Source organism: Phoca vitulina, unplaced genomic scaffold, assembly GCF_004348235.1.
Source record: "Phoca vitulina isolate PV1807 unplaced genomic scaffold, GSC_HSeal_1.0 scaffold17, whole genome shotgun sequence".
Taxonomy (NCBI): Eukaryota; Metazoa; Chordata; class Mammalia; order Carnivora; family Phocidae; genus Phoca; species Phoca vitulina.
In genome coordinates, this window is record NW_022589720.1 from 12585743 (window position 1) to 12604832 (window position 19090).

General features: G+C 40.6%; 1 protein-coding gene across 2 annotated transcripts in view; it reads left to right on the top strand.

The window, feature by feature from the left end:
* The window catches only part of FBXL7 (F-box and leucine rich repeat protein 7), a 372876-nt gene that overhangs the window by 314994 nt on the left and 38792 nt on the right, over positions 1-19090 (top strand). The gene's annotated exons all lie outside the window — the stretch shown is intronic.

A 19090-nucleotide genomic window follows, 5' to 3' on the forward strand; every position in this document is an offset into this window, starting at 1 on the left:
ACATATTTGCAAAAATTTATAATGAAACAATAACTCTTTTACACTCTGCAGTGCTTGTAAATGGGTTGGGACAAAAAAAGTTCTGTATATCCTTTGTCCTGATGGGCCTACTGATGGGCTTACTGTAAAATAGTACAGGTAGTTAACCATTACTTTTCCACCTTAATGTACATATAGGAAACTATCTCCTCTAAAATAAAAATGATCTTAGGAAAAAAGATACATTTAAGACAGGACTATCACAAATTTGATCTATTAAATTTGTGTTCGTCATAGAATAAAATTAAATCATTATTGAGAAATATTATTTCAGTTGTTTAAAAATAAACAGCTTAGTATGCAGGTATTTCATAATTAGCATAGAGAGAGGGAAGAGAATGGACATTTTTGAAACATTTACAGTATGCCAGGCTGTGCAATAAGGAATTTAAATCTGCTACTTAATTCTTGAAATAGTAAGGAGAACTTGATATTATCCCTTTGAAAGCTAAAGGAACTAAGATTCAGAGATTTTCAGTAGTTTGTCCCTGGTCACACTGCCAAAATGTTATAAAGTTACAATTTGAGCCCAAGCTTGTCTGATTCCAAACTCTGTGATTGTTCTTTTAAATATATATACATATATATAAATATAAATACATATATATAATAGCTTTGTTTTCCTAATTACCAAAGTAATGTTTACTTATAGTTTAAGATATTTAGAGAATGAAGAAATATATAAGGTAGGAAGATAAAGACATCCATAATTCTACCCCCAGAATAACTACTGGTAATTGTCAGGTAAATGTTTTCTCAAGTAGTATTCCATACATATGCTAAAATACGCATGTGTTTCTTATTGCTTTCCTTTTTCCTTCATTTTCTCTTATGTCCTTCCTTCTCTCTTTCTTTCTTCTCCTTCTTTCTTTGATAGGATCATGATATACATGTTATTTACAACTGGTGCTTTTTTCCACTTGGCTTTTTAGTCCCATGAGTATCAAACTCCTTTTTAATGGCTATAAACTAAAGTAGCATTATTTGTGATAGTTAACCAACTCCTAATAAATGCATATCTTGTGTCATCATAAGCAATGTTTCAATATGCATTCTCATATATTTATTCTTTGCATGTATGTAAGTATTTTTTGGAAGATAAATTGCAAAAACTAAAAATGCCTAAGATTGAAAGTTTGCACATATTAAATTATAAACAATACTGTAACACTGCCTTCCAGAAAGGTGTTACTAGTTTTCACTCCCACGATATCAGGTAAGGGTGTCCCTGTTCTGCTGCTCCAGCCAGCATCTGTAAACCCTCACCACAGGAGGGGATGGAGGAGATTATTCATCCCTCTCATTTCTCTAGTTTAAACACTGAGCCTGAGAGGTGCTGAAGGTTTGTTTTTCCATCATCATCCGTGTAATAAGAACTGGGTTCAAGCCCAGCTGAGATCATAGTATTAGTAATAATAATCATGGCCAACAGTTCAGAGCCAACCACTATTGTAAACACTTTTAAAATCATTTTCCTCACAAGAGTCCTACAAGTTAGGCGCAATTACTATCCCCAGATGGCAGGTGAAGAAATTAAGGCACCAAGAGACAAAGCAACCTTTCCCCAAATCAGTAAGGTTAGAATTGGCAATATGGCCCGAGAGTCCGTGCTCTGAACCTGCGTGCGATATGGGTGGCTCAGCTGGTTGAGCATCCGACTCTTGCTTTGGGCTCAGATCATGATCTCAGAGTGGTAAGATAGAGTCCTGCTTTGAGCTCCAGGCTCAGTGGGAAGGAAGAGCAGGATCAAGGATTTTGAGTTAAAAAGAACTCAAAGTGTATGTGTGTGTGTGTGTGTGTGTGTGTGTGTGTGTGTGTGTGTGTGTGTTTGGGAAAGAGGACTGGAGCTTTGGGCAAGCAGAGGAGAATGTGTCAGTCAGCTATGACCAGTGAACTGTAGCTGGGGTTTCTCAGGAATAAGAACAGAGACCACACACAACCCCTTGAGCCGCTTGAGCCATAAATCTAGCAGGTGGAGAAAGCTTTGAATTGAGTAAGAGACTGGGGTGTAAACTGGACTGGAAAAATCTTCACAAATGAAAATGACTGAAAAATGATGTATCAATTAAGGTGTTTCTTACAATTGAATAAAACAAAAACACAATTAGTAATTAATGGAGAAAATCTGTTCCAAGTATATATCTCAATGAGTTGAGACTCTCCACTCAAATGGGTTGCACAGCTCATTGTTTGTTTTCTAGGTGTAGCAACCTATGGGTCTGCAGGGATCTTAAATTCTCAAAGTTCTCTTAGGGTTGATGGGCCCCTGAGGACTTAGATAAGCGTGGTCTGTCTGCCTTCTGTAGGAGGCATCCTGCCTTACTCTTATGTTAAGCACACTGCACATCCTTCTGAACCCACCTCCAACTACCTTCTTCATCTCCATATTCAAGCCCAAGACATTGCTGGAACCCGTGTCCTCTCCCTAAACATTGGGGGAATCTCAGTGGTCCCTTCCACTGCTCTGCCACTGTAGGACCATTTTTCTCCAATACTCGTGGTGCTCGGGCACGTCTACCAGTCATGATGCTCTGCAAACCTCAGCCAGGGAATGATCTATCAGGCTTCACTTGCCACTTGCCACAGAACCTGGTGGCAGAGGAAGTGTATGTCCTTCTCACTTCTTGCAAATTATGTTCTTTGAAAACTCTCCGCTCTCCTCTTCCCTTCCTCCCCCTTTCCTCTTGTGTCCTCCTGTCCCAAAAGCAGGCTTAATATGGGCCCGGGTTGCAGAAGAATATTTTAATGAAATGAATTCAGATTCTCTTCTCCAAGTTGTCATTCCACAAATCTTAAGAAATCCATGGTAACTTTGGTTCCAGTAGCAGATCCTCCTTTGAAATCTTTGGTTCCGTGTGTTATTTAGATTGAATTGAAGCTGTGCTCATTGGGAGTGAGTGTAGAGAAGGGTCTTCAGACCCATCCCCATGGATTCCACCTTGTTCCTCAGGCAGCCCCTGACATAGGTCTTTGGAACCCTAGCACTCATAGGAACACAGTTTGAAAACCACTGTTCTGGAAATGAGGAATTATTCAAAGTCTGTTAGCAAGGGAGTTAGTTGGTAAAAGTAATGAATGTTTTCTTGTAGTCCTAGGCAAAGTGGGAAACCAACACAATTGGATTGGGATCAGACGACATATTTGAGCTTAGTTTAATTATACAGAAAAAAAAAAAAACAATTTCCTTTCTCCTCCAGTGAAGTTCTGAATCTTTTTAACTACTAACAGATATATGTAAAGATGACTTGCAAAGGGTGATTTCCAATACATAATATACAGTTTCTGATATATATGTGTATAATTATTTGATGCATATGTTTGAAATGTTTCTGTTTCAAGGACCAACAGCCATAAATTGAGGAAATAAAAACAGACAACTTAAACAGTTGTTACAAGCTGGCACAGAGACTCAAGAAAATGTAGCATTCATCAATATGGCAGTTTGGATTTCTTTCCAAGTTCATGGCTTCATATTCCAGTCTTATTCCATTTCTTTTTTCACATTAGAATTCTACAACATTCCAAGAGAACCATAGCAAATTTCAACCTTACAACTATTAGACAATGAAAAAGATGGAAGAATATATATATATATATATATATATATATATATATCTCAAACAATTCATCATATGAATAACCTTACAGCTATTAGAGAATGAAAAAGATGGAGAGATATATATATATATCTCAAACAATTCATCATATGAATAATAACCATAAATAACACATCATCATTGATAGCAAAGATAAAGGATTATTCTATACTAAACCTTTCAGCCAATATTTTGGTCAGGAAAAGTATTCTTTTGGTATTCACTGGATGAAAGAAGGAAAAAGTCAATGGTTTTGCAGCTTAAGCCCTTTTATGATGGTTAGCTCCAAGGGATCTGAAAACTGTAGATTTCTCTGAAGGCATTTATTGTTACGTATGGTGTTTATACACAACAGACAATACCCTTATGTGTCTATTAATTTCATTTGCAAAGAGATGCTCTGGTGGGAATGATCTGATATACACATTTGCACTACTTTGTCCATATGTGAATTCATAAGCGACCAAGCCTACATTGGCCAGGTGTTCATTTTTTTCGTTTATCTTTTCTTTTCTTTCTATTTAAAAAAGCCAAATTATTTTTATTCTTTTGTCTGATTTAAGTTGTTTGCCTCTGCTTCTTTGGTCAAAACCAAAATAGAACCATTTTTCCGATTTTCCCATTTTTTTCCACATTTAAATTACCTAGGGTATTATTTTATAGATTCATCCTTACCGTACTATGGGTATACAGTGGATCACTAGAAATTTAATGTAATAAAATACTGTTTTATGGCCATGAACTATAAGTGACTGATACACAATTTGGTCTGGAAAAATTTCCACTAACATAGCTTAATAAATACATAATATGTATTTTTTCAAGATTTTATTTATTTGAGAGAGGGAGAGAGCGTGCACATGCACGAGTGCAGGGGAGGGGCAGAGAGAGAAGCAGACTCCCTGCTGAGCAGGGAGCCTAATGCAGGGTTTGATCCCAGGACCCTGAGATCATGACCTGAGCCATAGGAAGTCACCTAACCAACTGAGCCACCAGGCACCCCTATAATATCTATTTTTAATATACTGGATTTTTAAAAATATACCTTGGATCCTTTCCCTCCTCTTCCTTATCTATGTCACTTAAAGTTAGGTTTTCGGGGCGCCTGGGTGACTCAGTCGGTTAAGCGGCTGACTCTTGATTTCAGCTCAGGTCATGATCTCAGGGTCCTGGGATCGAGCCCTGCGTTGGGCTCCATGCTCAGCAGGCAGTTTTCTTGAGGATTTTCTCTCTCAATCTGCCCCACCCTCTACTCGCACGTGCTCTCTCTCTCAAATCAATCTTTTTTTTTTTTTTAAGTTAGGTTTTCAAAGCCAGTCACCATCACCTGAACAGAGATCAAGGAAGCCAATTATCTATGTCTCAACATTGAGTAGACGCTGCAGGGATGCAAAGAGGTGATAGTTGGAGTCTTTAAAGGTCCCCCATGTTTTCACCAATTCTGGAATCAAGAAAGAAGATGCATAGGCAACTATGGGGCCCAGGCAGTACCAGAAGTTTCTTATCCTTCTTGTGTTCCATGTTCCCAATGACACATGAGACAAGCATAAGTACCTCAACTCAGAGATCCTCAGCCTAAGATGATTTTGCCCCACGGGGGACTTTGAGCAATATCTGTAAACATTTCTGGTTGTCACAAATACAAATATGCTATTGGTATCTAGCAGGTAAAGTCCAGGGATGCTGCTTAGATTATCTTACCCAAAATGTCAGTAGTGCCAATGCTGAGAAACACTGTCCCATCTTACAGATAAGGAACCTGAGGCTCTAAAAGGTCCACAGCTTGGGAATGTCAGAGCTAGAATCAAACTCAGGCCTGACTCAGAAGTTGACATGCTGTATCACTGAAACTCATTCCTTCTCAGGTGGTAAGAGGTAAGATCAGAACATGTGAATCAACATCCAATTACAGACAATTATGAAGATGAGGAGACTGTATCTTATAGGGACTGTGGAGCCATTGAAGGTTTATATGCAGAAATAGTAAATAAAAGGTAGTACTTCTAGAAAATCAATGCTCAGCTGGGAGACTTGGAGAAAATACACCAGCACACATAAATTTCTGTTTTCCACCAATTTATTGGTCATGAAATTTCATTCCTTATGCTCTCCTGTTTACAAAGACACATATTCTCCTGTCTGACAGCCTTGAGTTGCCAAAATTTATTAAGAGTAGCAAACTTGGGCCAAAATTAAATCAGACATTTTATTTTAGGTGTTATTTCCAAAACTTCATTTTTAGTTTCCAAATATCAAGTAATGCCCTCTGGCCATCCTGCTTGCTTCATTTTCAGAGAAGTCCAGTGTGGCCAGGTTACCAGTGAGGAATTCTGATTGCACCTTCCACGTGATACTGAGAGCTCCCAATTTTAGTGATATTATTTCAGTCTTTGTGATGTTGGGTTTATTTTACGCTCTCATGAGCTTATTCAAATTCAGGTCCTTGGAGCCTGTCTTTAAAAACTGTTTATTCCAACCTCCATTGTCTTCTCATATTTGCTCATCAGCATATTAATTCTCCTCAACCTGGCTTGCTATTTTCCCATTTCCATAGTCACTACCAACAGATTCAAGGATTCTTTAACCACTTAAATGCTTAAGGGTAGTGCACGTCTTACCATTGGACTCCTCTTGGAAACTTACTGGACTCTGGGCCCAAATGACTCATGGGATGTTGGCACTGACAGGAGCCTTAGACATTGTCTAGTCCAGTCCCCTGCTCAGATATTTAGAGAAGTACGATCCAACTGGGGGAGTGCCTTCGCCAAGGCCAAACAGCCAGTGAGCTGTCACAGTAAGACCATGGTCTTTATCTGCTGCTTTCCATTTCCAGGGTCTCTGCACGACACTTTTTGACAAAGTTCCTTCCAGTAATAGAGCTCGTTAGAATGTGGCTCAAGGTAGTATTTGCTCTGTGGTAGTGAATTCTACTCCACAGACTACATCGTAGATTCTAGAGTGGTATGTTTCTGCTCCCTGTGTATTCTTTAACACTGCCTGTTTCTGGCCTTGCCAAGATAATGCCTTGGCATTTCTTGGGACTGGGTGTGATGACAGTAGAACCGATACTTAGCCGAACACGTGAGCAGGAAATGTCATCGCCGTCACAGCCTTCTTCTAGATCAGGCACAGGCTCCCAAGCATGGCTGCCTCACAGGCCACATATGCAAGAATATTACCAGATGACAGACATTTGCTTTGTCCATATTTCTATTGTCTTTTAAAGAACAATAATAGGGGCTCTTGGGTAGCTCAGTCGGTGAAGCATCTGACTCTTGATTTTGGCTCAGGTCATGATCTCGGGGTCGTGAGATCGAGCCCTGTGTCGGGCTCCTCACTAGTGGGGAGTCTGCTTGAGATTCCCTCTCTCCTTCTCCCTCTGCCTCTCCCCTCCCTGCATGCTTGTTCTCTCTCTCTCTCTCATAATAAATAAATCTTTAAAAGAAAAAAAAAGAACAATTATAGTTGCTCAAACTAGAAGGCAGAAAGAAAATCCTCATGTTCCCCTGAGAAACCAAAGCCTTCTTCTGCTCAGCCATATGCAGGTTTGAAGATGAGAGGTAGCCTGTGTATAAGATACGATATTGGGGCACAGCTTAGTGGCAGTTATATGAACAGCCAGACCAAGCACATCTGTACTGACTCAATGGGAAGGTGAGAGTAAGCCTCATGGGCTAGAGTGAGGTGGGTGCTCCATCCCTGCTCTTCTATTGACCAGACTTCCAGGTGGGTATTGAGGATTAAGAGGTGCAAATGGATGAAAATACAGGATTAGCCCTCAGATTTCCCAAAGGGGAGGAACAGATCTTGGCAGGAATAATTTCGTTCAGGTGCTACAGAGCGAGGAGAGAAATGTAGTGAGAGAAGTCAGAAAAATAGTGCAGATTTCTGTTAATGTGGAAATGTAGCCAAGACACATTGAGGTTTCAGTAGAATCCGTAGACTTAGAAATCCGATTTAAAAAGATATTTAAAAAAATTTTTTTTCACTACAAGAAATAGAAATCCAACCTTAAACTAGCCATAAGCTAAAAAGGACTCCATTGGCTAGTGCACCTAAGAAGTTCTGCTCTTGCACTGCCTTAGGCTGGCTAAATTTAAGTATTCTGTGAATGGTTGCAGCAAACTGACTCTTCTTCCAAGACTTGGCTCTGATTTCTGCAGCCTTGCTTTCATTCACTGAAGGATTCCCTTTACATGATGGGAAGGATGACCATTTTAAACATAAATGTTCCTAATAATTCGTAATCTCATAAGGAGAGAAACCATCTCTGGTTCCAAGCATCCGTTCCATCCCCCCAGAAGTTCTCCTGTAGGTAAGCAGACATCACTTGTCCAGCTTCTGTGGGAGAGGCAACCCCCCCACCTGCCAGCTCCATCCTTAGCCCACCAAGTGGGGATGGGTGGGCCCACAGGAGAGGTTCCAGAGAGGGCACATAGGAGCCACAGCTTTCTGCTACAGGCTTGCAGAGACCCTGGTCTCCCAGCAGGAGAAACAACTTAGAAAGCCAATGGGAGCTTCCTGGATGTAAAAGAGGGCATTCTTCAGAGTGCAGACTCTCGGAAAACCAAAGAGAGAAAGATTCAATGTGGCATTAGATTTGTCAGAGGGATCCAGAAGCAAAGATGGTTGTTCTACTTGCCTCTTGCACTGCATGAGGCTGAACTCCCCATCACCCCTTCACAAGTCTGTGGAGGAAGCTGAGAATTGATGACAGGTCTTTAACTGCCTTGAAACATCCTCCTTCCCAACCCCTTCACATCCTCGCTCAGCATTATGCTCACTCTGCGCTTGGTCTCTGGGTCTCTCTCTCCATCTCTCTCTCTCTGTCTCTCTTTGTCCCCACTTCCTCTCCCCTCCTCCTCTCTCTCTTTAAAATAGCCTTTTGAAAACAATGTACAATAGTACCATTGGAGAGGACAATTACTTTCCATCTACTTTTACTTAGAGCTGTTTTCACCATAATTGTTGCTGAGATGAAATACTGACCTTTCCATGTTGAGAAAATTAAAAGTGCCTCAAGGGTCAGAAAATATAATCCCCTAAATACCAGCTGCAGGGAAAATGCCCACATCAAATGACTCCTCCCTTCCTGACACCACCACATGCAATTCTCTCATTTTCCCAGCAGAACAGATCTCCCACCCACTCTCATTATCTTCAAAGACGCCAACAATGGGACCCCTTAGCCCAGGAGGCCCACAGTGGCCAACCAATTCTTACAAACAAACAATTGTGAGGAGTTCTTTTCCCTAAGACAAAATCTACACGACCACATGCATTAACCAGAGAAAAGGTCACTTTTTCCCAGAAATGGTGCACAAATGAGACAGATGTAGATTTTGCTTTCTATTATTAATTCTGCACTTGGTGTTCACATGTAGACATAACAATGAACCACAAAACAATAATTATTAGGTGAGTGAAGTTCATAAATGGTCTTGAGACAGATGTTCCCCTAACCATACATAGAATTAAACTACTAACATCAATGTCTAATATATAATGTACCCATCAGAGAAAACCACCAAAACATTTACAGGTAGGTTATAAATACCTATTTAGAAGTACACTAGTATATACACGTGTACACATATCCATATACATAGCCACACGTGATCAGAAATTTCCAGACGTTACTTTGATGAGAAACAATTCCTGTATTTACAAGTTTAATTTTATCTGTGACTAATGCCCATCACTCATATGAAATGGGGTAAAAATGAGCCCATTTTTGTCCATACCTAACCTAGATTTTAGTTAGAAACTTTAGAAAGATGCACTGTGGTAAGAAAACCTATTTGGAGTGTGTTAAGGCATGGAGAAGTGCATATTTTCTACTTTATGTATAAATCATGATATGTAAATCTTTCTTAATTGGAATAACTTGTAAATTCTAATCCACACCTTTCAGGATAAGGTTCCTGCTCTATGTGCTACCACCCCCTCAGACCTGTGATCACTCACTCCTTTCCTTTCCCAAGAGCAAGGAGTGTGAGTTATTGGCATGTGGTTCTGTGCTGTGTATGAACTCAGTGACTTTGCTCAGCGCCTCTTCTCTCTGGAAGAGCGTGCTCATCAACTCTGCTCTTCTCCTGAATATGCTGCAAGATTTAACTCAAGCACACCTCCATGCTGAGCATGGAGTCTGCTTGGGATTCTCTCTCTCCCCCTGCCCCTCCCCCCCACTCCCGCATGTTCTCTCTTTCTAAAACAAATAAATAATAAAATCTTCAAATAAATAAATTAACTAATAACCAGGTGAGGTGGTACATATGTTAATTGGCCCCGTGGCAGCACTCATTTCACAATATACAGGTATATCAAAACATCATGTTGTAGGCCTTAAATACATACAGCTTTTCATTTGTCACATTTTCCTCAATAAAACTTGGGGAGGAAAAACCAATACACATTTATTCTCTCACTGTCTCTATGGGTCAAGTGTCCAGACACAGGTTCGCTGGGTTCTCGAGCTTTGGGGTCTCTCACAAGGTCATCCAGAAGCTGAGCTGGAACGCTGGCCACTTCCCACCTCCCTCATGTGGTGGGCCACAGCCCAATCATGGCGGGCTGCTGGACTGAGGGCCTCAGTTCCTCCCTGGTGGTCGGCAGGAGACTGACCTCCGTTCATGCTATGTGGGCTTCTTATCAAAGCAAGCAAGCCTAGAAGGCAAGAGAGAGTAACAAGACCGAAGTCACATTGCTTTTATAACTGAATCTTAGAAGGGACATCCCATCACTTTTGCTCTGTTCTGTTTCTTAGGCGATGGTGACGAAACCCAGCCCGCACTTGAGGGGAGGCAATCACATAAGGGTGTGAATACCGGGCAGCAGGGATTCTCCGAGCCATGTCTTGGCTTCACATTAGAATCACCTGGGAAGCTTTTTAATATATTGATGTTTTCTGGCTTCTGGTAAGGATTTTGGGTTCTGTTCTCACTTCTTGGAACAAGTGTAACCCAAGTGTAGGTCAGCCAGAAGGTGTCAAGAATACCTAGCCCATTTTGAAAAGGGAGGAGGAGGATAGGAATACCACTGGTTTAAGAAGATACGTTAAAAAGGAAGTACATTTCACCTTCTCTAACACTTAATGTAGAGATGAAGAGCTCACCCTGGCCTGCCCTCCACCTTCTCTGACCTCACTCACATTCTTGGTCAGCCGTATGGCTTATGCTGTGGCGTGTGGACAGAAGGCAGTGTGGTGCCGTCAAAAGACCACCAGAAAAAAAGGGTTCGAGGTTTTCTGCAGGAAACGAGTAGGTCAAAACACTGGAGAATTCCTCAAGGACTTGGAGATGTGGAAACTAGATTGTGATCTGAGAATGAATTCTAAATAGATTGAAGATCACTTCCAGGCTTTCTGGGCTGAGGATTAAATTCTGAGCCGAAACTGGCCAGGCAGCTGCTGAATCTTCCATCTTTAGTTGGAGTTGCCAGGGAACGTGAAGAGAGATTTGGCAGGAAAGGGGCTGTCAGTGGGCATCTGAGTTGAGTTTATCATGTGATTCTATATATATATGTATAGGGATTTTATGAACAGAAATACGGCATCTACATAAACAGCTTCCGTTATAGTCATTGTATGGTGACTTTTAGTCCCCCATCATCCTGAAGAAAGCCAACCTCCTGGACCTTTTGTGTTGATCATCATTCAAAGAAATGTGGCTGATCTTCAAAGCAGGGTAGTTTATGAGTGGTCTGCCAGGACAATTGAAAGATTTGCATGGTCCTTTTATGCTCACATTGTCCTCATGGTCAGGCCCTTTGGGGAGTTCATGGGAGTGATCTGGTCTGCATCCATGGAATTAAGCTACACTTACATGGGGCTGAAACCCAGCACCTGTTTAGGTCCAGGCTTGAGTCTAGCAAGACTAGAAGGTCACGAAAGAAGCTATGTGGAGAGACATAAAGCAGGACAGACCTTTAAAGATGAACAGTGACAAGTGTGGAAGATGGATACCTTATCAGGGAGTTAACTAGCTATCAGGGTAATGCTTCTCTTTTGCAGAAATATTTAAAAACAGCAATTTCTTTAACAGCCAGGTGATTGGACCAGTAGGATTTTAGAAAGAATTATGAATTGTTTTAAAGGGAAACATCAGCAGTTCAGATGGGCTTGATGGTGCAGAAATAATGACAAACTAGAAATTTATGTTATTACTAATTTTCTCTGTTTCATTTGTTAATTTCCCCTATTATAGGACCTGTCTTTTGCTACCCATTGAGAGATGCCTCCAAATAACATTTTTAAATTATTTCATTATTCAGTGTTATTTACCTTGTCAACTGCGCAGACCTACACAGCAAGGGATTAGAAAGACAAAGATGGATTGTTTGTACTTTGATAATTGCATTTCTTTAATATCTATGGAATTTAAATATGATTAAATGAACCCTTCACATAAATTAACAAGCAACATGAAGGAAATTAATATCTCCGTAACTATTCACATTGGTTTAAATTTCCTTTGAATATTATAAAGTCAGTCGAGACAGCAGAGTGACTGAGGAAAAGTCTCCCATTCAAATCTCTACATGGGTTTTATTCTCTTTTCATAATCAAAATACAATCAAGGAATAAGTAGGAAAACTTTGGGATATTTGGCGAAATGTCTGCATGTTACTAACGAGAAACCGCTGTAAATGTAAGCAGTTGCAGGAACTGCATGAATCCAGTAATAGCCGTCTTCGGTGGGAATGCGATGCTCTCAGCCGGGGTTTGACTTGGCTTTGGTGCTAATAGCTGTGTGATCAGAGACAAGCCAGCTGACCCTTTCTGAATCTGGAAAAAGGATAGTTGAACTATGCAGTGATCTAGAAAGATTAATTGATCTCTAGAGAAGCAAATTCACAGAGATATTAAATATTCAAAATCCCTACTCTTGGACATGAAAGTTTGTTTTCATTTTTTTTAAATTTAAATTCAATCATCCAACATATAGTACATGACAAAACTAAATGAACTTAGGTTTAGAACGTCCTCTCAATCTCTCACTCATCAACTCACAAAATACTTATTACCTGTCTCCTATGAATAGGGTTCTGGGTCTCCTGTTAATAAATCAGTTTGCCTATGGCAAACCATTATGCACCACACGATGAAAAATGTTTTCCAGTAAGTGTTAACTGAGTTTGATTTTGCAATTACTTATTGTGAAGAATTACTTATTTTAAGGAAACTGAAATAGAAGCTCCCAGTTATCATAAATAAGTGGAGTTTAGGGGCGCCTGGGTGGCTCAGTCAGTTAAGCGTCTGACTTGGTTTCGGCTCAGGTCATGATGTCGGTGGTGGGATCAAGTCCCACGATGGGCTCCACACTCAAAGCAGAATCTGCTGGAGATTCTTTCCCCCTCCCTCTCCCTCCCCCTCTGCTCCTCCCTCCACTTGTGCTCTCTCTCTCAAATAAATAAGTAAATAAAATCTTCAAAAAAAAAAAAATAAGTGGAGTTTAGACTACAAACATACCTGACTATAAAAAGGAAAGTTTCAAAAGCTGACACAAGATAATAATTTCTTATTTTAAGGAGTAAGTTTTTACTCTGAGGTTTGTGTGCAGAAACTGGTGGGGTTTCTAAATTTGGGGTATTATCTAGTGAAGACTCTCTGGAGTATCAGACCTTCTAGAAGTGGGACCAGACATGGATGGATAATGGGTAGTTTTAATATGCAGCCAAGGTCAGGAACTGTTGCCCTGAACTCCCTCATCCCCAAATGATCTTGCTGTCAGCTAACTGGCTCCTCAGACAAAACCAAGTAGCGACAGGGGTCCCTGCTAACTCACCAGTGATGGGTGATTTCCTTGTTTCCTCTCTCAATAATTATTTGTATCTTGATACGGAATCTATTCATCCAGCAAAGTCCTATCTTCACTAAGTATAATTTCAGCTACTTCATTTTTTTTATCCGTATATATCCTTGCAGAAATCACACACGAGGAAGTATTTTGATGCAAAGTGTGCTAGCGAATCAAATAGGAAACTCAGTTTTCATAATGACCAGAGGAGAACTTAAGGACAGCAACCAGTCTCTCAGTTAAGAGGGGAAAAGGAATCCTCAGGCCTGCGGCACCCGGGTGGCTCAGTCGGTTAAGCATCTGTCTTTGGCTCATGTCATGGTCCCAGAGTCCTGGGATTGAGCCCTGCGTCATGCCCTCTGCTCAGCGGGGAGCCTGCTTCTCCCTCTCCCTCTGCAGCTTGTGCTTTTTTTCTCTGTCAAATAAATAAATAAAATCTTTTTTAAAAGGGGGGGCGATCCTCAGGCCTAATCTCCTTATTTTTGAAATCTAAAGTTTTCTTAAAAGATGCCTGGACAGCCTCCACATGCACCCTGCCACGAATGGGAGGGCACACACATCTGGAGGTGAGCTCACACCATTCTGCATCTCTCTCGGGGTTAAAGAGGTTTTTATCGACTGAGCAGAAAACTACCTGTCACCCATGAAATGGCAGGAGGCTTTCACTTGAGAAGTCTCCTACATGGGAAAATTTGCAGGGCTAAATTTTGTTCGGGGCCACAGAAGAGTGAATTCTCAGCATAAATTCCCTTGGGGCATAAAAAGGACAGCCTAGGAAGACTGATTTCCTACCTAATTGTGACACATGTTCTCCCTACTGGCCCGTGTCACTTGAACTTGTCAGAATGTAGTATAAAATGTTCATCGATTTTCAGCTTGATTTTGGAACTAAACTGAAGGGTGCCTTTGCACACATGATTGTGCAATCGGGAGCAAGACAAAAAAAGAAGTCAGTAGAACTAGGGTTAGGAATGGGATAATAATATGGATGCGAATGCCAAAGTGTTTCTAAACAGCTGGAGGATAGTCAGACTCAATGGGATGTCAAATGCCAAGACAGCGCACCTGCTTGACTTTGTCTTTTAAATTCATGTGAATTACTTAGGGTTCTTAGTTTCGAGCAACACAAATCTACTAGCTAAATTAAGCAGACGGGACTGGTCGAAAGAATGTTAAGTAGATCCCTGACTCTCCAGGAAAATCAGAAACCGAAGCCAGAAGCTCCCCACCAAGGACAGTGGACCACAGCTGTGGCCAGATACTGGTCTGGTGAGGATCCGCACCCACAGACGCCACCCAGAATTGCGGCTGTCGCAACTGTTCATGCTTTTGGAAATGGAGTGCGCTCCTCTTGCTATCTCTACCGTTTACTGGAACGGACTCTGCCCCTCCGCTTCTCCTATCTAGCTTCATTCCAAGTCTGTACCTGATGGTTGAGCCAAGGCCAAGGGCTGGCCCTAGTGTTTTCAGTGCCCGCAGTTAGAGGGGAGTGCCGCCTCAAGGAGTGGCACGGTTCCCCAGCACTAGAGAATGTTCTCCACAGTCCTGAGGAGAACCCAGTGTCACTCCAGGTGGGGTCTGTGGACAGGTGCCCATCTGTGAACCCTGTGACCAGATGACAAAGAGACAAGTATGAACATTGAGAGGAAGCTTTCAGAAACATTTTATCCAGCACTTTACGCTTGGGTCTTGTATACCTTTATCCCATTTTTATTTCATTTTCCTAGTAATTCACTTGTATTAGTTTTGTTAAAGTACTGGTCTGTAATGGATTGGAAACAAACAAACAAACAAAAAACTGGCATTTTAACAATAGGGAGTTTGAGAAGCACTACTCCTTACCATATAATTGCTTTGGTTTGTAATATGTGCAGAGTAAAAAAATTCTGAAACATGGAGGCCAAGGGAAATTTTATATTTTCATTGAATAATAAAAAATAATGTAACTGGGTACTGACCATAATCCTTCTGCCTTTGTCTATTGTATACTATCCTATGAGGCTGGTACTATTTCTAGTCCCATTTTACAGAAGAGAAAACCAATCAACAGAGAGATAAGTAACTTTCCCAAGCTGTCCATTTCCAGAAATTTCACTCTTATCCACCAAATCACACTGCCTTCTTGCATGGACCCCACTGCATAGGGCAACCAGGAGGAAACTTAATAGTATTACTCACTCACTGTCAAAAGTTGTCTTTAAAACACAGATTCTTTAGCCAGATGCAAAATTTTTCTGAGTAAGCCAAAAGCCATTCTTAAAAAAACAATGGTTCACAAGATAGATGATTTGATTGTTTTGCTGGACTTGTTGTTTCCAGATTTGAGCTAGTTCATTTTTTAGGTCTTTTACTTTTCTGCAGAGATCATAGAATTCTCTCTGTCAACTATGAGTAACTCTTCGCAGAGACGCAAATTCTCTCATCTGCCTCATAGCGAAAGTGCAACTACCGAGCATAAGCTCTCAAAAAACAACGACAGAAGAGTTCACTATGGATCATCTAGCACTCTGGTCTCAGTGACCCACCAGAGACGAGTATATCAGTGCCTGAGGGGTCAGGGCCAGAAATCACATAAGGCACTCTTATGGGTCCCAATCCAGGCTGGTGTGGGACTTGTCTGAGGTGTGGTCACCCGAGGCAGGAAATGTCTGCTCTTGATGACGAGGATTCAAAACGCCTCCCCCATTCTTCAGAAATAGCCAAGATTTCTACAAAACTCACATTTCAGACCTGACAGAAGTCACTGTTCAGATCCAGAAATACATCAATGCTTCGAGGCAAGGGATATGGGCAGTGAATCTTGTGAAGTCAAATGGCCTTTAAAGCAGTAAACCCAATCTCTTCTCCATCTATTCCCCTTTGGAAGAAAGCCTTTTCTTACGGTCACAGAACTAGTTCTTTCTCCTTGCTCAAAGCCCTAAGGCTAAGCAGAGGTGAGGCTATTAAGTTTGCAGAGCAGAAAAAGCACAAGTGTGGGATCACCAGGCAAGGTGATTTTTTTTTTTTTTTTTTGATGCCTAATATAGCTCCAATTTCAGAAATGCATATTGAAAAATAATTTTTAGCAAAATATGTATTATAAACTAATTGTATTATAAACTAAATGATTTACTGATATGACAGTCCAGTCATTTAAAAAAATAAATCACTGAAGTAAGGCTTAGCTTGCCTTCTTAGTCTCAGACACATTGTCATGAATTATCTTGTCTTTTAAGGTGGTGGCCAACTCTCAACAGTTGAAAAATTCTTCAGTGTGAATAAAACCATCCTTTTCATTTATCATTCATATGCTAGGGTGTGGTCTTTAAACATATGTGGTAAGATAGGAAACAGGAGGATATTTTTTAATCTACATTTTCAGTGTTGGCATAATTGCAATTTGGCATAGATGCTGAATGAGAGCATCATGACAGGGCAGGGAAATCAGAAGAATGCACATTCCCAAGCACTTTATCCTTGACAAGACCATTTTAAGGTTTGATTTGTTTTTGTTTAGTTTTGGGGGTTTTCCCAGAAGAGAAAATACTACCAATTTACTTCAGTCTTATTGAAAATAGATCATGAGATACGCAATGGTTTCTAAGCCCATGTATAGAAAGGCTATTATTCACCAAACAAGGTTTCTCCCACACATGGGTTTCTCATCACAAGTTGTACACATAACAGTTTTTAGTGTTGTAAGAAATGGGTCTTATAACCTCAAATTGGGCATTATGAACTGACCACTTTACAGGTGGTGAGACAGCCATCCTTTTTATTGGAAAGATTTGGCAGCAAGTCCAAGATGTGGTCTTGGGAATATTCCCTTAGGTCCTAGATCAAAGTTGGCCAAATTACCACTTGGTCATTCAGCTTCAGTGAACATCTGGAAACAATTTTTCAGAGGGTGGCAGAGGACAAGAGTATGTGGCTGGGGCCTTAAAACTAATTAACATCATAACACCCATCTATTTTTGAGAAACTATTCCATCTAAAGATAATCTACTTATAAATATCAAACTAGGGACACCTGGGTGACTCATTCAGTGAAGCGTCCACCTTTGGCTCAGGTCATGATCCCAGGGTCCTGGGATTGAAGCCTGTGTCCGGCTCCCTGTTCGGTGGCGAGCCAACTTCTCCCAATCCCTCTGCAGCTCCCCCTGCTTATGCTTGTTCTCTCTCTCTCTGTCAAATAAATAAATAAAATCTTTTAAATAAATAGATAGATAGATAGATACCAAACTATCCTCCAAAATGTATAATATAGACTCAAGTATAGTTAACTGCCTAATAAATGCTTATTGAATTATTTTTGTACCAAAAAAAAGGGGTAACCACTTGTCTGACTAATTGCATTTATCTTGATTATTATTTTGTTGTTGAAATGAACAAACAGAAGTAAACTAAAAGGGAAAAACACAATTTGCTCACAAATTAACTCAATATAGATAGCTAAAAATAGCAAATTCAAGATATTAGTGAAAAAAACAGTTTTCTGAGTCAGGGATTCCATTGGTATACTTTCATTAGGGACACTTTCACCATTTGAATTACATGAATCTACCAGATTCTTTTAGAAAGGGCAAGGTGGTGGAATTCAAAATAAAACATCCCCCCCACACACAAAAAAAGTGGATGGAAACTTGTAATAAATTGTGTATGAATGCATTTACCTTTTTAGAAAAATTCAGTCTACCAATGAATGATGGTGAATTGGCCACTGATTGCTGTGTAACAAATTACCCCAAGGTATGGTGGCATAAAACAACAGCTTTTGTTATCTCAGAACATCTGTGGGTCAGGAATCCGGCCCAGCCTAGCTGTGCCATGTGGCACTGCATCACTCACAAGACAGCTGGGCTGCAGTCATCTTGAGGCTCGACTGGGGAAGGATCCAGTCCATGCTCACCTACATGGTTGTTGGCAAGAATCAGTTCCTTGCCATTTGGCTGACTGAGGACCCACTTCTTCACAAGCTATTAGCTAGAGGTCTCCCTCATCCTCTTGCCCCATGGGCCTCTCCATAGGCCAGCTCACACATGGCATCCTCTTCATTAGAGCGGGCAAGTGAGAGAGTGCGGTAAGACGGAGGTCAGCATCTTTGTCATCTAACCTTGGAAGTGACGTCTTACCACTTCTCCCAAATTTCATTTTCTAGAAGCACATAACTAGGTCTAGTCTACACTCAAGAGGAAGTGATTACATGAGTAGGTAACTGAAAGGAGGTGAGATCATTGACACCCAGATCGGAAAGCACCTACCACACACAGTGATCGGTTTCCACTTTAATGGTGGCAAAATGAAAGTTGGAAGATCAAAGATCTATTTAAGTTCTCAAATTTTTCCTCCAAATGTTAAAAATATACAAATCATCGTTTCTAGGACCTAATTCAATTTCTATGACCATGTGTATAGCCGGAACTGGGCAAGTTATCAGTCCCTGTTATCATTAGTCATACTTTTAAATATGACAGTTTCTGGTTTAAAATGTATGTAAGAAAGGAGATTGGGAATAAGGGAGAGGGAAATCGACTCAGGCAAACAACCAGAATGTTGTGTGTCAAAGGCAGCCGGATATGTTGTGTCCGTGTTTCTTTTTCTACGAATCAGTTGAAAGAACAGATTTTGAGCTCTGTGTATTTGTGACCGTGCATAGACATGCACTCATATGTGTGCATG